This window comes from Oryctolagus cuniculus, chromosome 11, assembly GCF_051225735.1.
Source record: "Oryctolagus cuniculus isolate XC-2025 breed Fujian yellow rabbit chromosome 11, ASM5122573v1, whole genome shotgun sequence".
In the NCBI taxonomy this organism is placed as follows: domain Eukaryota; kingdom Metazoa; phylum Chordata; class Mammalia; order Lagomorpha; family Leporidae; genus Oryctolagus; species Oryctolagus cuniculus.
Genome location: NC_142877.1, coordinates 49,909,197 through 49,933,787, shown reverse-complemented (window position 1 = coordinate 49,933,787; position 24,591 = coordinate 49,909,197). Strand labels below are relative to the sequence as shown.

At 46.4% G+C, this 24,591-nt stretch overlaps 1 long non-coding RNA gene across 3 annotated transcripts in view; it reads right to left on the bottom strand.

Annotated features, from left to right (window-relative positions):
• The window catches only part of LOC138844342 (uncharacterized), an 81,417-nt gene that overhangs the window by 39,562 nt on the left and 17,264 nt on the right, over window positions 1-24,591 (bottom strand). The window lies entirely within an intron of this gene.

The following is a 24,591-nucleotide window of genomic DNA, read 5'->3' as shown; positions in this document are numbered from 1 at the left end:
CTAAGTTTCTTGTTTATTTTCATGGCTCCTTTTTTTCTCATTTCCTGTTTTGCCACAAAACACAAAGTCTGCAATAATTAATCGTAAGATTTTGCTCTATCATGCCATTTTTTGAATGTGGATGCCCAATTTCTGAGTCATAGATTTTCTTTAAAGATTTGTTTCATTTATTTGAGTGGCAGAGAGTAGGATAGAGAGACAGAAAGAGAGAGAGATCTTCCATTCCCTGGTTTACTCCACAAATGACTGCAACTATGCAAAAAACGAGTACATATCACAAGGAATAATCACCATATTTCTCGTCCACGATTACTTTAAATGTCTTCTGATAGGCAGGCTCCCATAGTGTCCTGCCTACATTTCTTTTCCGTGTAAATTTTTTACTTGGATTATCTCAATATATAATGTACCCTCTTGATGCTTCAGCCTACATCTTCCTATAGTGTCCTTTACAAACCTTATACTGCCCTCTTATATATGTGCTGGTTTCTTTTTTTAAAGACTTATTTATTTGAGAGAGAGAGAATATATTCCATTGTCTGGTTCACTCCCCAGATGGCCACAATGGCCAGAGCTGGGTCAATAAGGAACCAAGTGCGAAGAACTTCTTCCAGGTCTCCCACCTGGGTGCAGGGGACTAACAACCTGGCCCTTGGCCCATCTTCCACTGCTTTCCCAGCAAATATTAGCAGGGAGCTTGTCAGAAGTGGAGCAACAAGGTCTCAATCTGGCGCCCACATGGGATGCTGGCACTGAAGGCAGCGGCTTTGCCCACCATGTCTCAGTGGCCCTAGGTGTTGGTTTCTAAAGTAAATGTTTGGGGCGGAGCCAAGATGGCAGAATAGTGAGGGCCCGCACCAATAGTCCGAGAAAATTTACTTTAATAAAAGTGCAGTTACGATAGCCTCAGAAAAAGGATCAGGAAAAAATTGCAGAGGAAACTCTTCTGGATTTAGTGGCTGTGATTCGGAGGACCTACTGGGAGAACAAGGTCGCCCACTGCGCGGAAGCCGAGCCGCGGCAGCTGCAGGGTCTGCGCGCCAGTGCAGGAAGGGGAGTGGATGTCACAGACACCAGCGGGGAGAGTTGGGACGCCCAGGGCTCCAAGTCCACACATCGGCGCTGGAAGGGGAGGTGATCTCAGTAACCCGAGACATTGGCGGGGAAACGGCGGACAGAATCTAGAGGGGAGCGGGAAAGTGCACCAGACTGATTACAGGAGAGAAGGAAAAAAGGTGGGGGGTTTCTCTCTCTGCCAACCTTGCAAAGGTTGCAAGGCTGCAAGGTTTGCAAGAGTTTGCAAGGTTTTCAAGAGACAAAGAGCAGGCCCCCACTCTGGATTTACATAACAACAGGGGAAAGCTAAGGAACTGAGTCACTACAATTCAGTAGCCTAGGCAACCCAGTGGGAGTCCAGAGGAGAAACAGAGCCTGCACAGACTCTTGGGGTAGAAGCCAGAGATCAGAAGCTAAATACCATCAATTCTGCACAGCCGTGCGGTGCGGTATTACTTACCTCCTGAATAAATAAATTAAATAAATAAATAAATAAATAGAGAGAGAGAGAGATTTACCATGCATAACCTGAGGGTGTCACCTTTGCACACCCATAACCCAGAAGACCCAAGCAGAGCTCTCAGGCCACACCCATCTCAAGCCTCCAAGGCTCCTCCAACAGCAGGCAGTCCACTTACAACAGACATAGTATAAAATAAAAAATGAAAAAAAAAACACACACAGTGACGAAAGAAGAATTAACTATGCCAAGCAACAAACACAGAAATCGAGGGAACAAGATCAACGATGACACTATGATGCCTCCAAATAAACAAAACACCCCAAGCCAAGATTATGAAGACGATGAGATAGAAGAAATGCAAGATACAGATTTCAAAAAATTTATGATAAGATCATTTAGAAGTTTTCAAAAGCAAATCCTTGAACTACAGAAATCCTTATTGGACAGGATTGAAAATCTCTCTCGTGAAAATGAAATTTTAAGGAAGAATCAAAATGAAACGCAGAAACTAGTAGAACAGGAAAGTGTGATAGTGAAGAGAAATCAAAATGAAATGAAGAGCTCAATAGATCAAATGACAAACACACAAGAAAGCCTTAAAAACAGAATGGGTGAAGCAGAAGAGAGAATATCGGACTTAGAAGACAGAGCACAGGAAAACATACAGTCAAACCAAAGAAAAGAAGAGGAAATTAGAAATCTAAAAAATATTGTTGGGAATCTACAGGATACTATTAAAAAAACCAACATTCGAGTTCTAGGAGTTCCTGAAGGCATGGAGAGAGAGAAAGGATTAGAAGGCCTTTTTAGTGAGATACTAGCAGAGAACTTTCCAGGTTTGGAGAAGGACAGAGATATCCTAGTACAGGAAGCTCATAGAACCCCCAATAAACATGACCAAAAGAGATCCTCACCACGACACGTGGTAATTAAACTTACCACAGTGAAATATAAAGAAAAGATCCTAAAATGTGCAAGAGAGAAACGTCAGATTACTCTCAGAGGATCTCCAATCAGACTCACAGCAGACTTCTCATCAGAAACACTACAGGCTAGGAGGGAATGGCGACATAGCACAGGTGCTAAGAGAGAAAAATTGCCAGCCCAGAATATTATATCCTGCCAAGCTCTCATTTGTGAATGAAGGTGAAATAAAGACCTTTCATAGCAAACAGAAATTGAAAGACTTTGTGGCCACTCGTCCGGCCCTGCAAAAGATACTTAAAGATGTGCTACACTCAGAAACACAGAAACACGGCCATCAATATGAAAGAAGGGAAAGGAAGAAAACCTACCAGTAAAAGAGCATGGGAAGCTCAAAGCATATACTAGAAAATATCCGGGAAAATGGCAGGACAAAGTCACTACGTATCAATAGTCACATTAAACATTAATGCTCTTAACTCTTCAGTTAAAAGACACCGATTGGCTGATTCGCTCAAAGAACACAACCCAACTATTTGTTGCCTACAAGAAACACATCTCTCTAACAAAGAGGCATGCAGACTGAAAGTGAAAGGTTGGAAAAAGATATTCCATGCCAACAGAAACCAAAAAAAAGCAGGTGTAGCCATATTAATATCAGACAAAATAAACTTTAATACAAAAACTGTTAAGAGAGACAAAGAGGGACACTATATAATGATTAAGGGTTCAGTTCAACAGGAAGATGTAACTATTATAAATGTATATGCACCTAATTACAGGGCACCGGTCTATTTAAAAGATATGTTAAGGGACTTAAAGGGAGACTTAGATTCCAATACAATAGTACTGGGGGACTTCAATACTCCACTCTCAGAAATAGACAGGTCATCCGAACAGAAGATCAACAAGGAAACAGCAGATTTAATTGACACTATTGCCCAAATGGATCTAACAGATATCTACAGAACTTTCAACCCTACATCTACAGACTTCACATTCTTCTCAGCAGTGCATGGAACCTTCTCTAGGATTGATCACATACTAGGCCATAAAGCAACTCTCAGCAAATTTAAAAGAATTAGAATCATAGCATGCAGCTTCTCAGACCACAGCGGAATGAAGCTGGAAATTGGTAACTCAGGAAACCCTAGAAAGTATGCAAACACATGGAGACTGAACAACATGCTCCTGAATGAACACTGGGTCATTCAAGAAATCAAAAGAGAAATCAAAAACTTTCTGGAAGTAAATGAAGATAACAACACAACATATCAAAACTTATGGGATACAGAAAAAGCAGTACTGAGAGGCAAGTTTATAGCAATAGGTGCCTATATCAAGAAATTGGAAAGGCACCAAATAGATGAGCTTTCAGCGCATCTCAAGGACCTAGAAAAACTGCAGCAAACCAAACCCAAATCTAGTAAGAGAAGAGAAATAATTAAAATCAGAGAAGAAATTAACAGGATTGAATCCAAAAAAAAAAAATTACAAAAAATCAGCCAAGCAAGAATCTGTTTTTTTGAAAAAATAAACAAAATTGACACCCCATTGGCACAACTAACTAAAAAAAGAAGAGAAAAGACCCAAATCAATAAAATCAGAGATGAAAAAGGAAATGTAACAACAGACACCACAGAAATAAAAAGAATCATCAGAAATTACTACAAGGACTTGTATGCCAGCAAACAGGAAAATCTATCAGAAATGGACAGATTCCTGGACACATGCAATCTACCAAAATTGAACCATGAAGACATAGAAAAACTAAATAGACCCATAACTGAGACAGAAATTGAAACCGTAATAAAGGCCCTCCCAACAAAGAAAAGCCCAGGACCAGATGGATTCACTGCTGAATTCTACCAGACATTTAAAGAAGAACTGACTCCAATTCTTCTCAAACTATTCAGAACAATCGAAAAAGAGGGAATCTGTGGGGAGCAGCCCGGACTAGACTAAGTTACTGGAATTAAGACTTATTCTATGCAGCTGCTCTCCCACAATATGGCGCTGGGAGAGAAGTAAACAGCTTCCGCACAGCTGCCTCCAGTTCAACCAATAAACTGTAGGACTTGCTCCTCATTGGAGAGCAGCGTACTCGGCGTGTGGGCAGCCGAGTTGGGACTGGCGGAGGAGGACTATAAAGGAGGAGAGAGACAGCATGCACCAGGAACATCTATGGGGAACATCTAAGGGGAACATCTGAGGGAACACCCGTGCAGCCCCCGAGAAAGCCGGCCGGCGGTGTGCCGCTCCCCTGCGGAAGTGGGGAATGCGGCCAGGGGGAACTGCCCTTCCACGGAGGTGGAAGGGATAGTAGCCAACCCGGGAAGAACCAGCAGCAAACCCGGGGAGGGCCGAGCAGACGAAAAGAACAGCGCAGGGTCCTGTGTCGTTCCTCCACGAAGAGGGGGAGCGACAGGAATCCTCCCAAATTCTTTCTATGAAGCCAGCATCACCTTAATCCCTAAGCCAGAGAAAGATGCAGCACTGAAAGAAAATTACAGACCAATATCCCTGATGATCATAGACGCAAAAATCCTCAACAAAATTCTCGCCAATAGAATACAACAACACATCAGGAAAATCATCCACTCAGACCAAGTGGGATTCATCCCTGGTATGCAGGGATTGTTCAACATTCGCAAATCAATCAATGTGATTCACCACATTAACAGACTGCAAAAGAAAAACCATATGATTATCTCAATAGATGCAGAGAAAGCATTCGATAAAATTCAACACCCGTTCATGATGAAAACTCTAAGCAAATTGGGTATAGAAGGAACATTCCTCAATATAATCAAAGCAATTTATGAAAAACCCACAGCCAGCATCCTATTGAATGGGGAAAAGTTGGAAGCGTTTCCACTGAGATCTGGCACCAGGCAGGGATGTCCACTCTCACCACTGCTATTTAACATAGTTCTGGAAGTTTTAGCCAGAGCCATCAGACAAGAAAAAGAAATCAAAGGAATACAAATCAAGAAGGAAGAAGTCAAACTATCCCTCTTTGCAACGATATGATTCTTTACTTAGAGGATCCAAAGAACTCTACTAAGAGACTACTGGAACTCATAGAGGAGTTTGGCAAAGTGGCAGGATATAAAATCAATGCACAAAAATCAACAGCCTTTGTATACACAAGCAATGCCACGGCTGAGGAAAAACTGCTAAGATCAACTCATTCACAATAGCTACAAAAACAAATACCTTGGAATAAACTTAACCAAGGACGTTAAAGATCTCTACGATGAGAATTACAAAATCTTAAAGAAAGAAATAGAAGAGGATACCAAAAAATGGAAAAATCTTCCATGCTCATGGATTGGAAGAATCAACATCATCAAAATGTCCATTCTCCCAAAAGCAATTTATAGATTCAATGCAATCCCAATCAAGATACCAAAGACATTCTTCGCAGATGTAGAAAAAATGATGCCGAAATTCATATGGAGGCAAAAGAGACCTCGAATAGCTAAAGCAATCTTGTACAACAAAAACAAAGCCGGAGGCATCACAATACCAGATTTCAAGACATACTACAGGGAAGTTGTAATCAAAACAGCATGGTACTGGTACAGAAACAGATGGATAGACCAATGGAACAGAATTGAAACACCAGAAATCAACCCAAACATCTACAGCCAACTTATCTTTGATCAAGGATCTAAAACCAATTCCTGGAGCAAGGACAGGCTATTCAATAAATGGTGCTGGGAAAACTGGATTTCCACGTGCAGAAGCATGAAGCAAGACCCCTACCTTCCACCTTACACAAAAATCCACTCAACATGGATTAAAGACCTAAATTCTACGACCTGACACCATCAAGTTACTAGAGAACATTGGAGAAACCCTTCAAGATATTGGCACAGGCAAAGAGTTTCTGGAAAAGACCTGGGAGGCACAGGCAGTCAAAGGCAAAATCAACTATTGGGATTGCATCAAATTGAGAAGTTTCTGTACTGCAAAAGAAACAGTCAGGAGAGTTGAAGAGACAACCGACAGAATGGGAAAAAATATTTGCAAACTATGCAACAGATAAAGGGTTAATAACCAGAATCTACAAAGAGATCAAGAAACTCCACAAAAACAAAACCAACAACCCACTTAAGAGATGGGCCAAGGACCTCAATAGACATTTTTCAAAAGAGGAAATCCAAATGGCCAACAGGCACATGAAAAAAATGTTCAAGGTCGCTAGCAATCAGGGAAATGCAAATCAAAACCACAATGAGGTTCCACCTCACCCCGGTTAGAATGGCTCACATACAGAAATCTACCAACAACAGATGCTTGCGAGGATGTGGGGAAAAAGGGACACTAACCCACTGTTGGTGGGAATGCAAACTGGTCAAGCCACTATGGAAGTCAGTCTGGAGATTCCTCAGAAACCTGAAGATAACCCTACCGTTCGACCCAGCCATCCCACTCCTTGGAATTTACCCAAAGGAGTTTAAATTGACAAACAAAAAAGCGGTCTGCACCCTAATGTTTATTGCAGCTCAATTCACAATAGCCAAGACCTGGAACCAACCTAAATGCCCATCAATGGTAGACTGGATAAAGAAATTATGGGATATGTACTCTTTAGAATACTATACCGCAGTAAGAAACAATGAAATCCAGTCATTTGCAACAAAATGGAGGAATCTGGAACACATCATGCTGAGTGAAGTAAGCCAGTCCCAAAGGGACAAATACCATATGTTCTCCCTGATCGGTGACAACTGACTGAACACCAAAAAGGAAACCTCCTGAAGTGAAATGGACACTATGAGAAATGGTGACTTGATCAGCATAGCCCTGACTGTTAATGAACAACTTAATACATTATCCCTCTTAGTATTTTTTTGTCTGTTCTACTTAATATGACTGGTTTAATTCTGTAATTATCACAGTTATTCTTAAGTGTTGAAAATTAACTGAAATGTGATCCCTGTTAAACATAAGAGTGGGAATAAGAGAGGGAAGAGATGTATAATTTGGGGCATGCTCGGGCTGACTTGCCCCAAATGGTAGAGTTGGAAACATACCAGGGGATTCCAATTCAATCCCATCAAGGTGGCATGTGCCAATGCCATCTCACTATTCCAAGTGATCAATTTCAGTTCACAATTGATCATATTGAAAGGACTAAGAGTCAAAGGGAGCACATAAACAAGTCTAGTATCTGCTAACACTAACCGATAGAATAAATAAAGGGGAGAGTGATCCAACATGGGAAGTGAGATACTCAGCAGATTCATAGAATGGCAGATGTCCTAAATAGCACTCTGGCCTCAGAATCAGCCCTAAAGGCACTCGGATCTGGCTGAAAAGCCCATGAGAGTATTTCAGGCATGGAAAGCCAAGACACTCTGGCAAAAAGATCTCTGTGAGTGAGATCCCAGTGGAAAGAACAGGTCTTCAAAGAGGGAGGTGCCTTTCTCTGAAGGGAGGAGAGAACCTCCACTTTGACTATGACCTTGTCTAAACAAGATAAGAGTCGGAGAACTCAAGGGGCTTCCATAGCCTTGGAAACTCATGACTGGAGCATAGGGAGATTACTGATGCCATAAACAGGAGTGTCAATTGGTAAAGTCAACAACAGGAGTCACTGTGCACTTACTCCTCATGTAGGATCTCTGTCCTTAATGTGCTGTACACTGAGGCTTAATGCTATAACTGGTACTCAAACAGTATATTTCACTTTGTGTTTCTATGGGGGTGCAAACGATTGAAATCTTTACTTAATGTACACTAAACTGATCTTCTGTAAAAAAAAAAAAATTATCAATTCCCAACTTGACTCTCACTGGGATTAAACATGACAATAGGTCTGATCTGATTTCATCATCATTTAAAAAAAAATCATCTATTATTTTTCACTTTATGTTTCTGTGTGGGAGCAAACTGTTGAAATCCTTACTTAAGGTATACTAAGCTGATCTTCTGTATATTAAGATAATCGAAAATGAATCTTGATGTGAATGGAAGGGGAGAGGGAGTGGGAAAGGGGAGGGTTGTGGGTGGGAGGGACGGTATGGGGGGGGAAGCCATTGTAACCCATGAGTCGTACTTTGGAAATTTATATTCATTAAATAAAAGATAAAAAAAAAAAGAAGGAAAGTAACTGCGCAGTAGCGCACAGCTTGAAAGAAAAGTAGAGTGGTAACCACCCTAGCTGGTAAGATTTGAAAACGGAGGGCCTAACTAGATGGCCTAACCACAAACTGTCGACTGGGGGGGTCTGAAAGTGGGCGGGGCTAGCCTCTAGAAACTGTATATAAGGGGACCCTCAGACACTGTAAACCAGAGGTTGCTCAGCCTCTCTCCCTGGTCCATAGTGCCTAGTGCCTGTGGGGAGAAGCTCCTGGTCCATAATGCCTAGTGCCTGCAGGAGTAGGCTTGAGTGATCTCTCCTCCTAGTCGCCTAGAGTATCAATAAAGTGTGTTTAGCTTGACCTTCAAAAAAAAAAGAAATTATGGGATATGTACTCTTTAGAATACTATACCGCAGTAAGAAACAATGAAATCCAGTCATTTGCAACAAAATGGAGGAATCTGGAACACATCATGCTGAGTGAAGTAAGCCAGTCCCAAAGGGACAAATACCATATGTTCTCCCTGATTGGTGACAACTGACTGAACACCAAAAAGGAAACCTCCTGAAGTGAAATGGACACTATGAGAAACGGTGACTTGATCAGCATAGCCCTGACTGTTAATGAACAACTTAATACATTATCCCTCTTAGTAGTTTTTTTTGTCTGTACTACTTAATATGACTAGTTTAATTCTGTAATTAATACACAGCTATTCTTAAGTGTTGAAATTTAACTGAAATGTGATCCCTGTTAAACATAAGAGTGGGAATAAGAGAGAGAAGAGATGTACAATTTGGGACATGCTCAAGCTGACTTGCCCCAAATGGTAGAGTTAAAAACATACCAGGGGACTCCAATTCAATCCCATCAAGGTGGCATGTACCAATGCCATCTCACTAGTCCAAGAGATCAATTTCAGTTCACAATTGATCATAATGAAAGGACTAAGAGTCAAAGGGAGCACATAAACAAGTCTAGTACCTGCTAATACTAACCGATAGAATAAATAAAGGGGAGAGTGATCCAACATGGGAAGTGAGATACTTAGCAGATTCATAGAATGGCAGATGTCCTAAATAGCACTCTGGCCTCAGAATCAGCCCTAAAGGCATTCCAATCTGGCTAAAAAGCCCATGAGAGTATTTCAGGCATGGAAAGCCAAGACACTCTGGCAAAAAAAAAAAAAGACCTAAATGAAAGATCTCTGTGAGTGAGATCCCAGTGGAAAGAACAGGTCTTCAAAGAAGGAGGTACCTTTCTCTGAAGGGAGGAGAGAACCTCCACTTTGACTATGACCTTGTCAAAACAAGGTAAGAGTCGGAGAACTCAGAGGGCTTCCATAGCCTTGGAAACTCATGACTGGAGCATAGGGAGATTACTGATGCCATAGACAGGAGTGTCAATTTGCAAAGTCAACAACAGGAGTCATTGTGCACTTACTCCTCATGTAGGATCTCTGTCCTTAATGTGCTGTACATTGAGATTTAATGCTATAACGAGTGCTCAAACAGTATATTTCACTTTGTGTTTCTATGGGGGTGCAAACTGTTGAAATCTTTACTTAATGTATACTAAACTGATCTTCTGTAAAAAAAAAAAAAAAGAAATTATCAATTCCCAACTTGACTCTCACTGGGATTAAACATGACAATAGGTCTGATCTGATTTCATCATCATTTTAAAAATCATCTATTATTTTTCACTTTATGTTTCTGTGTGGGAGCAAACTGTTGAAATCTTTACTTAATGTATACTAAACTGATCTTCTGTATATTAAGAGAATCGAAAATGAATCTTGATGTGAATGGAAGGGGAGAGGGAGTGGGAAAGGGGAGGGTTGCGGGTGGGAGGGACGTTATGTGGGGGAAGCCATTGTAATCCATAAATCGTACTTTGGAAATTTATATTCATTAAATAAAAGTTTAAAAAAAGATAAAAAATAAAGTACATGTTTGGGGGAAAGTTGAGGGAAAGCTGCTGTGGGAGGACCTGTGGAAGCAGAGGAAATGGCCTGGACCTGGAAGGTGCAGATGCATAGCAACAAGCACAGGCAAAACAAAGGACCCTGCAGCCCAGAGCACCTGCTCTGGAGAGCAAGGTGCAGTCAGAACACACGAGCCCATGCCGAGTTGATACAGCTGGAGGAAGAGCCTAGTGGACTACACTGTCCTTGAGTCCAGCCCAGAACCCTGAGGGAAACAGGGCAACTGCTCACTCAGAAGGCGAAATAAAAGCAGCACCTCTCTCTCTCTCTCTCCCCATCTCCTACCTGCACATCAGCACCCTGTGGCCAGCTGTGGGTGTGCTGGTGCTACTTGGACATAAACAAGTAGCAGCCGCTCCAGCTCTTGGGTGCACACCCAGTAACTAGTGAGGACAATCTCCATCCTGTCGGCAGGGCAACCACATCAGCTGGAGTGAGGTAGGTGGGGATGGTCTCCACCTTGTCAGCTGGGCAACAGCCACAGCTCTACTGCACACATCAGGCAACATGTGGGGAGGGGGAGCCATCCTGATGCAGGAACACTTGCAGGCACCCATCACAACTGTGAACAAGTGTGTGGGGAGCAACTCGGACTAGACTAAGTTACTGGAATTAAGACTTATTCTATGCATCTGCTCTCCCACAATATGGCGCTGGGAGAGGAGTAAACAACTTCTACACAGCTGCCTCCAGTTCGACCAATAACCTGCAGGAGCTGATCCTGCTCCTGATTGGAGGAGAGCAGCGTACTCGGCGTGTGGGTAGCAGAGTTGGGATTGGTGGAAGAGGACTATAAAGGAGGAGAGAGACAACATGCACCAGGAACATCTAAGGGAAACATCCAGATAACATCTGAGCAGCCCCCGAGAGAGCCGGCCGGTGGTGTGCCGCTCCCCCACAGAAGTGGGGAAAGTGGCAGGGGGAGCCGCCCTTCCACGGAGGTGGAAGGATCGGCAGCCAACCCGGGAAGGACCAGCAGAAAACCCGGGGAGGGCCGAGCAGACAAAAGAACAGCGCAGGGTTTAGTGTCGTTCCTCCGCGAAGAGGGGGAGCGACATAATGGTGCCGTGACTCAGATATGAAAGCTAGGAGCGACAAAGTGGGGCTGTGGATGGTGGGTACTGTGCACACCTGCGATCCAGGGATTTTACCAGAGGGAAAAATCCATATTCCCCACTGACTTTGAGGCTGGCGGGGAGGATCAGGCTCAGTCCACAGGAGCAGAACACACATGGGCAGCAGCTCTGAGAACACCTCAGTCTCTGTAGATGGGACAGACTAGTGGGGCAGAGTGGATCCTCTTGCACTTCTTGACTGTGCTAGCCTGGGTGCTGAGACTAGGGAAACACTTTGATGGAGTGAGAGAGTGCAGGGTGTGGCTGGGTCTCTGGGCAATCAATGTTAAGTGACTCACATTCACAGAGCTCCCTGATTGCCTAGGGTTGTTCACTTCAACAGGATCTGGGCTTACACTGAGGACTGTACAGATCCTTGGTGCAGTCCATGCTAAATATGGATGAATACTACACCCACTGAGGGCTAACATCCAGGCACTAATTACCCTGAAAGAGAGAAGGTGAGGTATGGTGAAGCCAAAGAGATGACCATACCCCCTCTTCTATTAGCAAGAGATCTACCACAACTTACTTGGGTGTCACCCTCCATACTTACCCCACCCTGGAGCACTGACCAGAGCTCCCTGGCCACACCCAGAACACACCTCTGGGTATTGACTGTAAGAGCACACATTCCACAAAACAACACAGGCATAGTTCAAAGATACAAACCAACAGAGGAAAAAGTATACAAGCATCTTCTCAAATGCCCAAAATAAATACAGAAACTCAAGCAACAAGATTAAGGAAAACAACATGAAACCTTCAAGAAACACAACACTTCAACATTAGAATGCAAAGATGAAGACATTGGTGAAATTCCCGAAACTAAGTTCAAAAAATTAATATTATGATCACTCTGGAGTTACCAGAAGCAAATTCATGAGTTAAAAAAACATACATGACATGAATGAAAATCTTTTCCCATAAAATTGAGATTTTAAAGAGAATTCAAGCTGAATTATTAGAAATGAAGAACTCAATAGATCAAATCAAAAGTTGGAAAGCCTTAAAAACAGAATCAGTGAGGCAGAGAATGAATATCTGAGCTAAAATACAAATCTTTAGAAATTTTTCAGTCAGTCCAAAAAAAAGAAGAAATTAGAAAAATTAAAAATACTATTTAGAGATTTCTGGAATGCTATCAAATGATCCAACACAGGGGTCTTAGGAGTTCCTGAAGGTGTGGAAAGAGGGAATGGATTAGAAGGCCTATTTAGTGAAATAATCACAGCAAACTTACCCAATTTGGAGAAAGAGACATTCAAGTACAGGAAACACATAGAACTCCTAATAGACATGAACAGGAAAGATCTTCACCATGACACACTGTAGTCAAACTCTCCACAATAAAACATAAAAAAATGATTCTAAAATGTGCACAAGAAAAAAGCCATATTACTTTCAAATGATTCCCAATTAGAATCACAGCTGACTTCCCATCAGAAACTCTATAGGCTAGGAGAGAATGGCGAGATATATTCCAAGTCTAAGGGAAAAAACTGGGGTTGGGGCTGTGGTACAGCAATTTAAAGACCTGGCCTGAAGTGCCAGCATCCCATATGGGTGCCAGTTCTATTCCTGGCCACTCCTCTTCTGATCCAGCTCTCTGCTATGACCTGGGATAGCAGTAGAAGATGGCCCAACTCCTTAGGCCCCTGTACCCATGAGAGAGACCCGGAAGAAGCTCCTGGCTCATGGCTTCAGATCGGCTCAGCTCCAGCCATTGCAGCCATATGGGGAGTGAACCAGTGGATGAAAGACCTCTCTCTCTGTAACTCTGTCTTTCAAATAAATAAAATAAATCTTTAACAAAAGAGAAAAAAACTGTCAACCTTGAACACTACCCTGCAAAGCTCTCATTCACAAAGGAAGGTGAAATAAAGACCTTCCATAACAAACAGAAATTGAATTTGTCACCACTTGTCCAGCCTTACACACCTAAGGACGTGCTACAGACAGAGACACAGAAACATGGTCATCACTATGAAAATAGACAAAGGCAGAAAATACTTCAGTAAAAGTACTAAGGAAATCCAAAATAAACAATAGGAATATTTATGGCAAAATGACAGGGTCGAATCACGACATATCAATACTCACCTTCAATGTGAAGGGCCTCAACTCTCCAGTTAAAAGATACAGACTGGCTGAAAGGATTAAAAAAAAAATCTAAACCCATTTATTTTCTGCCTACAATAAAGATACATACAGACTGAAAGTGAAAAGATGGAAAAAGATATTCCATGTGAACAGAAAGCACAAAAGAGCTGGCATAGCTATCCTAAAATCAGACAAAATATACTTTAACACAAAAACTGTTAAAGGAGACTGGGAACGGCACTATAGAATGGTTAAGGGATCAATTCAACAGGAAGAGATGACTATAATAAATGTATATGCACACAATTACAGGGCATTTGGCTATTTAAAAGAAATGTTAACAGACCTAAAGAGAGACAAAAATTCCAATAAAATAATAATGGGAGAATTCAACACCCCACTTTCATCAATGGATAATTCAAACAGAAAGAAAAAAACAAACATCAGGGCTAATCAAAACTATATACCAAATGGACCTAACAGGTATCTACAGAACTTTTCACCCCACAGTTGCAACCTACACATTCTTCTCATCAATGCATGGAACTTTCTCTAAGATAAACCACATGCTAGGCTATAAAGAAAGTCCCCAGAAAATTCAAAATAATCAAAATCATACCATGCATCTTCTCTGACCACAACGGAATAAAGCTGGAAATCAGGAATCTCGAGATCATATGCAAACACATTGAGACTGAACAACATGCTCCTGAATAAACAGTAAGTAATGGAAAAAAATCAAAAGAGAAATCAAAAAAATTCTGGAAACAAATGAAGATGTCAACACAGCATATCAAAAATTATGGGACCCCAGGTTCTAGTCCCAGTCGGGGCGCCGGATTCTGTCCCGGTTACTCCTCTTCCAGTCCAGGTCTCTGCTGTGGCCTGGGAGTGCAGTGGAGGATGGTACAAGTGCTTGGGCCTGCAACCTGCTTGTGAGACCAGGAGAAGCACCTGGCTCCTGGCTTCAGATCAGTGTGGTGTGCTGGCCACAGCAGCCACTGGGGGGTGAACAAAAGGAAAAGGAAGACCTTTCTCTCTGTATCTCTCACTGTCCACTCTGCCTGTCAAAAAAAAATCAATAGCCAGGGCCAGCACTGAGGTGTAGCAGGTAAAACTGACACCTGCAGTGCCAGCATCCCATATGGGTACTGCTTTGAGTCCCAGCTGCACTACTTCTTATCCAGCTCTCTGCTGTGGCCTGGGAAAGCAGTGGAAGATGGCACAAGTCCTTGGGCCCCTTCACTCACGTGGGAGACCTAGAAGAAGCTCCTAGTTTCTGGCGTGGATCACCACAGTTCCGGCCATTGCGACCATCTAGGGAGTGAACCAGTGCATGGAAGATCTCTTTCTCTCTCTGCCTCTCCTTCACGCTCTGTGCAACTCTGACTTTCAAATAAATAAGTAAATCTTCTTATAAAAAAAATTAATGACCTGGGACAGAATGGTGGAGTAGCAGATGAAGCTGCTGCCTGCAGTGCCAGCATCCAATATGGGCGCCGGTTCAAGTCCCGGCTGCTCCACGTCTGATCCAGCTCTCTGCTGTAGCCTGGAAAAGCAGTAAAGGTGGCCCAAGTCCTGGGGCACATTTACCCAAATGGCAGACTGGAAAGAAGTTCCTGCCTCCTGTCGTTGGATCAGTAAAACTACATCAAGAGAATGAACCATTTAAAAAATTCAATTTAACACACCTGGAAATATAAAACTACTAGAAGAAGGGTTCATGACATTCATTGATCAGGGCAATGAGTTTTTAATATGGCCCCAAAAGCACAGGAAGAAAAATATGAAAAGAAAAGTGGGATTTACCTCAAGCTAAAAATAATATAAAATAGCTAAGAAAACAGTCAACACATGGAACAAACAATAAATGGATTGGGAAAAATATGTGTAAATCATCTCTCAAATAAGAGTAAATATCCACAATATATAAGGACCTGAAACCAATTCAATAGCAAAAACCAATTAACCTGGTTAAAAACTAGACAAAGGACCTGAATAGACATTTCTCCAAACAAACAAACAAACAAACAAAAAAGACATGCATATGGTCAAGAGATATGTGAACAAATGCCCAACATCACTTCTCATCATAATGCAAATTAAAACCACAGTGAGGGGCCTGTGTCTCTGGTGTAGAGGGTAAAGCTGTCACCTGAAGTGCCGGCATCCCTTATGGGTGCCACTTTGAGTCCCGGCTGCTCCACTTCCCATGCAGTTCTCTGCTATGGCCTAAAGAGCAGTACAAGATGGCCCAGGTCCTAGGACCCCTGCACCCCTGTGGGAGACCCAGAAGAAGCTCCTGGCTCCTGCCTTGGGATCAGCGCAGCTCCAGCCATTGCAACTAACTGGGGAGTGAATCAGTGGATGGAAGACCTCTCTCTTTCCCTCTTTCCTTCTTTCCTTCTTTCCCTCTTTCCCTCTTTCCCCCTCCCTCTCCCTCTCCCGCTCCCTCTTTCCCCTCTCCCTCTCCCTCTCCCTCTCCATCTGTGTAACTCATTCAAATAAATAAATAAATCTTGAAAACACACATACACACACAATGAAATAGTGCCACACTCATGTTAGAACGGCCAGTTTGCAAACCAAGACAAAAAGGAACAAGTACTGGTGAGGATGTAGAGAGAAGGGAACACTCCCTCCCTGTTGGTGGGAATGCAAATTCGTATAATGATTATGGAAAGCAGTATGGACGGTCCTCAAAAAATTTAAAGTAGATCTACCGTACGACCCAGGAACCCTCCTACTGAAGTCTGTCTGCTGTGGTGTGAGTATGGTTTGTCCTAACCAAAACCAGGCAGAGGCTGAATCTCTCCATGAGGCAGTATTAGTAATAGGTGGAGCCCAATGCAAGGTGTTCAGATTCCGGCGCTGGAGGCCTCATGAGTAGTAGATCAGTGCTCTCCTGGGAGCCAGTTCTCACCCTGGCAGGATTCCTTTCCAAAAGACAGGGCTGGTCCTGTTGTTCCCGCCTCCCTTACACATGTACTCCTCTTCTTCTGCAGCTGTTTCTTCTTTCTGCTTCTCCACCATGAACTGATGCAGCATGTGGTCCTCACCAGAGGGGACAAGGGATCTCAGACTTTCCACCTTCCACCACTTGAGCCAAAATAACTCCCTTTTCTTTAGACAGTGCAGTCTGGGGGGATTTTGTTACAGCAATACAAAATGGCCTAAGACAACATCCAAGCAAATTAGAACATTATGCCAAGGAGGTATCTGCACTCTGATGTAGCAGCAGTATCACAACAGCCAAGAAACGGAAACAACCTAGGCATCCTTTGATGGATCAATGCTTAAAGAAAATATGGCAGGTGCTACCATTTTGGTCTAGCTGTCAAAGCTGACACCTGCAATGCCGGCATCCCATATGGGCTCTGGCTCGATCCCTAGGGCTCCACTTCCAGTGCAGCTCCCTGCCAATGTGCCTGGGAAAGCAGTGGAAGGTGGCCCAAGTCCTTGGGCCCAGGCACCCACATGTCAAGAACAGAAAGAAGTTCCTGGCTCTTGTCTTCAGATCGGTACACCTCCGGCCATTGTGACCATCTAGGGAGTGAACCATTGGATGGAATACCTGTCTCTCTCTCTCTCTCTCTCTCTCTCTCTCTCTCTCTCTCTCAGTAACTGCCTTTCAAATAAATAAGTAAATCGTTAGAAAAACCAATATCCTTTGTATACACAAACGATACCATTGCTGAGACAGAACTTCTAAGATCAATCCTACTCACATTAGCTACAAAAAAAAAAAAAGCTAAATACCATAGAATAAATTAAACAAGGACATCAAAGAACTTTACGATGAAAATTACAAAACATAAAAGAAAGAAATAGAAGAAGGCATTAAAAAGTGGGAAATCTTTCATATTCATGAATTAGAAGAATAAATAACATCAAAATGTCCATTCGACTGAAAGAGGGGCAGGCGATGTGGGGTAGCAGGTAAAGTCACTGCCTGCAGTGCTTGCATCCCATACTGATGCCAGTTCAAGGCCCAGCTGCTCTACTTGCGATCCAGCTCTCTGATATGGCCTGGGAAAGCAATACAAGATGGCCTAAATCCTTGGGTCCCTGCACTCACATGGGAGATCTGGAAGAAGCTCCTGGATCCTGGTTTTCCTTCAGCCCTACTCCAGCCATTGCAGCCATCTGGGGAGCGAACCAGCAGATGGACGATCTCTCTCTCTCTCTCTCTCCATCTCTCTCTCTCTCTTTCTGTCTCTGCCTTTCAAATAAATATATAAATCTTTTTTCAAAAGTGAAGTGTAGACTAAATGCAATTCCAAACAAAACAGCAACAACATTCTTCTCAGATCTAGAAAAAAATGATGCACAAATTCATATGGAAGCACAAGAGACTCCAAAGAGCTAAAGCAATCTGAAACAACACAAACAAAGCTGGAGGCACCATAATACCAGTGCTCAAGACATACCACAGGGCAATAATTATCAAAACACCCTGTAATGGCACAAAATCAGATGTGCAGACCAATGAAACAGAAAAGAAACTCCAGAAATCAATCCATGCATCTATAACCAACGGATCTTTGAAAAAGGAGCTAAAATCAATCCCTGAAGGAAGCAAACACAATCTCTTCAAAAAGTGGTGCTGGGAATACTGGATCTCCACATGCAGAAGTAGGAAGCAAGACCCCTTCTTTACACCTTACACAAAATCCACTCAAAGTGGATCAAAGACCTAAAACTATGACCCAGTACCTTCAGATTACTAGAAATATTGGGGAAACCCTGCAGCACATTGATATAGTCAAAAGAGTGCTTGAAAAAGACCCAGAGACACAGGCAAGCAAAGCCAAAATTAACAAATGGGATTATACCAAATTGAGAAGCTTCTGCACTGCAAAAAGATGCTCAGCAAAGTGAAGAGGCAACCTATAGAGTGGGAGAAATGGTTTGCAAACTATGCAACTGATAAAAGATTAATTTCTAGAATGGCTAGAGAACTCAAGAAACTCAGAAACAACAAAACAATTCACTTACGAAATGGGCAAAAATCTGAACAGACATTTTTCAAGAGACGGACAGCAAATGGCCAACAGACACATACAAAATGCTTAGGATCACTAGCCATAGGCAACTGCAAATCAAACCCATCATTGGGTTTCACCTCATCCCAGTTAGAATAGCTTTCATACAGAAATCAACCAACAAAAATGCTGGCAAGGATGTGGCTGAAAGGGTACCCTAATCCATTATTTGCGAAAATGTAACTTGGTGCAGCCACTGTTGAAGACACATACCTCAGAAATCTGAATATATACCTACCATATGGCCCAGCCATCCCACTCCTGGGAGTTTATCCAAAGGAAAAGGAATTCAGAACATGAAAGAGTTATCTGCACTCCAATGTTCACTGCGGCTCAATGCACAATGGCTAAGATATAGACTCAACCCAGATGTCCATCAACTGCTAACTGGACAAAGAAATTCTGGTGTATTTACACTGTGGAATACTACTCAGCTTTAAAAAAAAACCCTGTACTTTGCAACAGGTCTATGACTTCCCAGTGGTGGGCTCTGGCTGGCCCAGGCCTCCCTCAGGGAGCTGATGGGTGATACTGGCATAACCGTGTGCAGGTGTGCACACGGCATCTGTCCCGGGAAGGAGGGACGGGGGACGGGGAGGGAGGGTGGCAGTCAGCAGCCCACAGAACCTTAGGGGAGGTCAGCTAAGTGGACTTCAAGAAGTGACCTCACTTCCTTGACGATGGCCACAACAGAACCTGGAACCCCGGTTACCAGGCACCCACAATGTGGTGCTGGTGACCCAGCCAGTTCAGTTGGTCAGAGGCCATCGAGCAGACATGTTCTCGTGTTGTCTCCCAACATCCCAAGGCCCAGGGCAGGGCCAGCCCCAGGCTGCGGATATTCTCCAGAGCTACAGACATTGGGTCAGCCCTCGCCCACAGCAGCTCTGGCAATTCTCTCAGAGGGAAACCAAGGTGATCTCAGACAGCCAGGCCAGGACCCCTGGGCAGACCTCCCCTCTGATCCTCCTGGGTGGCCCTGCATCCATCTTGGGTGGTGTGGAGGGGGTAGTTTGGGGAGGTAGTGGCCCATGGGAAGGGACGGGGGGTGGGATGGGGACCTGGTGGTCCCATGACAACCGCAGGAGGGTGGGGGCAGAACATCAGGGCCAGGATTACAACCACCCTCCTTGTCTCACCCCAGAATGACAGTGACATTGCCACACCCCTGGAGGACACCAGCAGAGTGGGGACCATGGTGGCAGGCAGGCTGGAGGGGGAGCCCTCGCCAAGAGCAGCTGATTCAGCTCCAGTGGAGCCGGCCCCAGCCGAGATGGCAGCAGCTAAGATGGGGCCAGGACCAATCCTGGAACCTGAGGAACCAGCAACAGTGGAACCTGTGCCATCCCCGTCACCTGCCAGCAGCGTGGGGACCCAGGAGGCAGGCAAGGTGGAGAAGCTGGTGAGTCAGCTGGTGCCTGCCCAGCAGAGAGGGGACCGCTTCATCGTCCCTGCATTCCTGCTCATCTATCACAAGTTCACCACCACCCAGCAGGTGCTGCATCTGCTGTTCCAAAGGTGAGGGCTTGCACCTGCAGGCGCAGGGGGGACGCGCCACCCTTGGCTGGAACTTGGTGACACCCTGCTCCCCTTCAGGGCCTCAGTGTGTTCTTGCACCATCTTGGTGATCAGGGGAGTGTCTCTGAGGGTGATAATAGGCTGCCCAGCAGGTCTGATTTAGAGATTTCCTCCCATGGCTCATGAAACAGCCTTGGACCTAAGGCTTCATCTCTCATAGCCGTAGGCAAAGCTGCTTTGCTGTTCACAAAGAACCGTCCAGATCCCTCTGGGGGTCCCTGTCCTGATCATGGCCTGAATAGGACCCCTAGGGGCTGGTAGAGGGGACTCAGACCTCTAGACACCGTAGAAGGAGCTCAATTCACCCACAGAGCAAACATAAGAAAGCACCCACTGTGTGCAGGCACATACCCAGGAACTTAGCAAGAGACAGCCCACAGCACAGACCACCCTATCTGCCCTGCTTTGCTTCCCCTGTAGTCAGGGTGTCAGCCCCTCCCCCAGTCCTCCTGGCAGGTGGCACCCAGGACACCACAGGTGACACCTCCTGTCCTCCTCTAGGTATGCATCCTTTCAGCCTCACTGCGAAGAGGACGACCGCACTAAGGAGTGAGTGGGCTTTGGGTCAGGAGGGAGGTTTCTAATATCCACAGCAGGGACATGGGGTGCAACTGGGGGACTGACCTTGACCCAGGATTGCACCCTTCCTGTGTTTTCCACTTGAAGTCTGAGGTCAGGGGTGTTACCTGAAGAACCTGAGAGACACACGAGGTTCCTAGGCATCCTGAGAGCAGTGGGAATCTGTCCCTACCACAACCCTTCTCAGAAGGGCTGGCCCAATCCTTCCCATCTCAAGAACCCGAGAGGAGGTGGGAGCATCGGGCTACACATGACCCCTCTCTGTCCACCTGCACAAGGGCTGAGCATCCTCTGCCCAGATCTCAGAGTCACAGGGGCGAGGGTGGGTGTGGACAGGAGACGTCTGACTCTGCTGCCCGCCTGCCTGTCCCCAGTGCCCTGTGCTCCCTCCTGGGAACCTGGCTGGACCGTTATCCCGAGCACTTCTGTCAGCCTCAGGACCTGACCTGTCTGCATCAGCTGCTGGCCTACGTCCAGCTCCATATGCCCTTCTCGGACCTGGCACTCCGTGCCCAACGGCTCCTGACCCAGCTGGAGGACCCCGAGCCCAAGGAGGCTGAGGCTGAGCCCAAAGGTGAGGAGGGCTTGGGTACGTGGGTGATTGGGAGGGCACTGGGGCAGAGCTACACTGGGACGAGGCTCCAAGCCTGGCGTTGTCTGGGAGCAAAGACCAGGCTCAGAGCCCTCAGGGCTCACCACATCTGGGCAGGGTCCTGTTGTGGGCAGGGCTGGGGCTTCCCTGGAAGGCAGGGAAACTCCTGGTTGACCACAAGGAGCAGGAAAGGCTGTGGTGTTGATATTTTCCCCTCTGCATTTGCTCCTGCATTTCTGTGCTTAGATATAGCGCCAACCACAGCAGCAGCACCCCAACCAGAGTCGGCTGAACCACCGCTGCCCCGGGCAGTCCATCTTTCAGCTGCAGAGGCGCTGGAGGCCCCTGAGGGTCCAGCAGCTGAACCAAGGGCAGGACCCCACCAGGAACAAGACGTGGGAACGGTGCCCTCCTTGTCGGCTGCCAGCAGGGTCGGGACCCTGGACACAGGCATGGTGGAGAAGCTGGTGAATCAGCTGGTGCCTGCCCAGCAGAGAGGGGACCCCTTCTTCGTCCCCACATTCCTGAACATCTATCAAAGGTTCACCACCACCCAACAGGTGCTGCACCTGCTGTTCCAAAGGTGAGGGCCGGAACCTACAAGAATGGGATGACTCAGTACCTCTCGACTGGGTCTTGGTGATGTCCCAGACCCTGCCTGTGGTATAAATTATTCACACAGAGTTTTGGTGCTCAGAGGAAAAGCCCCTTGGTGATTTCGGGACCAATGGGATGAGCTCCAGAAAGTGCTTCCCTGAGGAGTGGGCTGCCAAGGACAGGGGTCTCATTTAGCATTATGTTCACCCACCAATGAGGCTCTGCGCCCTCAGGCCTCACCACCCATGGCCTCAGGCAAAGCAGCCTTCCTATTCACAAAGAACCTTCCAGATCCTATGTGTGGTTCTCTGTCCTGGTAGTGACCCAAACTGAGACACCAGAGGGTGATAAAGGGGCCCAGGCCCACGTAGACCCTGGGGACAAGCAGGCTGACTTCACAAGCTCACACTGCAAACACTATGAAGTGCCCACTGTGTGCAGCCACATGTCCAGGAGCTTAATAAAATTCAGTGCACAACACAGACCACTGTCTCTACCCTGCTTTGCTTCCCCTGTAGTCAGGAAGTCAGCCCCTCCCCCAGACCTCCTGGCAGGTGGCACCCAGGACACCACAGGTGACACCTCCTGTCCTCCTCTAGGTATGCATCCTTTCAGCCTCACTGCGAAGAGGACGACCGCACTAAGGAGTGAGTGGGCTTTGGGTCAGGAGGGAGGTTCCATTCTCCCCAGCAGGGACACGGGGGTGCCTGCCACTAGGGGACTGACCGTGATCCCATCTCCTACATTTCTGTAATTAATGCTATAGGGCTGAGGTCCATGACGTTGCCTACAGCAGGGAACAGAATTGTCTGGGTTCCTGGGCATCTGGGGAACGGTGAGAATTCATCCACAGCACAACTCAAGCCAGGCTGGCCCACCCCTTCCCATTTCAGGGGCCTGCCTGGAGGCAGGCAGCAGCCGGCTCACACATGCGCCACCACTCAATGCCCACCTGCAAACAAGGCCGTGTATCCTCAGCCCAGAACCCAGAGTCACAGGGGTGAGGGAGGCTGTGGGCAGAAGGTGTCTGACTCTGCTGACCTCCTGCTACCCCTAGTGCCCTCTGCTCCTTCCTCGGTACCTGGCGGGACCGCTACCCGGAGCACTTCTGTCAGCCTCAGGACCTGGCCAGCCTGAATCAGCTGCTGGCCTACGTCCAGCTCCAGATGCCCAGCTCAGACCTGGCATGCCGAGCCCAGCTGCTCCTGATGCAGCTGGAGGATCCAGAGCCCCAGGAGGCTGAGGCTGAAGCGGAGCCCGAGGGTGAGGACGACTGGGGTGTGTGCGTGGGAGCCTGAGAGGGTCTCGGGGCTGCCCCACACTGGGAGGAGGCTCCAAGGCTGGTGTTGGCTGGAGTGAAGACCAGGCTCAGAGTCCCAGGGCTGCAGCACGTTCCGCCCAGGGCTCTGCTGTGGGCACAGGGCTGGGGCTCTTCTGGAAGCCAGGGACATCTCCCTCTTGGCAAGGACAGCAGGAAGGGGCAGTGGTGTTCATGACATGTTCTCCTCCTGTAGCTCCAGCACCAGGAGGAGACCTGGAGGCGCCTCTCCCAGCGGCTGCTGCACTTCTGGGGTCAGATTTGGTGGCAACCCCGGCATCTGCTCCCCAGCCAGAGCCACCTGAAGCCTGTCTGTCCCTGGCAACTGTGCCAGCTGTGGAGGCCCTGGAGCCCCCTGCATCTCCAGAAGCCAAACCAGAGCCAGAGCATCCCCAGCCCTGGTTCACGAAGCGGCGCTGGCCCTGGGGCCGCCGGCGTGGGCAGCGCACAATCTCCAATCAGGACCGTCCCCACCGTCGTTCACCCAGCTGGGTGCGCACCCTTCTAAGCTGTTTCCCCATCCGCTCATCGGGGCCCCGCTCTGGCCCCAGCCACGAGTGAAACATCTGTGGTGGCAGGAAACCTGGCTCTGCACAGCTCAGCTCCTGGGTCCTCCCAGGGCCACCTCCAGTCAGAGCCATTGTTCCCCTCACCATCAGTTTACTTATAGCTCCCTCTCCTGCTCTCTCAGACAGTTTATTTAAGTCCCCCTCTGTATGTAGTCCAATATAGCTCTCTTCATGCTCCTGTGTGGATGCCAGTGCATTGAGTCCCCACCTGTGCTGTGCAGCCACCTTCTCCCTGCTGCACAAGGGAGCCCCACGCTGAGCACACGGGGACCTGGGGGGCACCCGCCGCTGTCCTGGGGCAGGGAGGAGGAAGCCCCTGTGTGTCCAGGGTTCACTGACTGCCCAGAGAGTGAGAAATCCAGGGGAACCATGGGCGCGACCATGGGCTGGGTCAGTGCTCCCTCATGGCTAGGGACACGGGTTCTGAGGGTAGGCAGAGTGGCTGGTGTCCTCACTGGAGCCTCAGTGTTCTCATCTGTGACATGGGCTCACAGCCCTCCCCACAGGGCCCCATGCAGCCAGGTAGAACGAGATTCACTGAGGCTCCCTGCGCACTCCACGAGCTCCCAG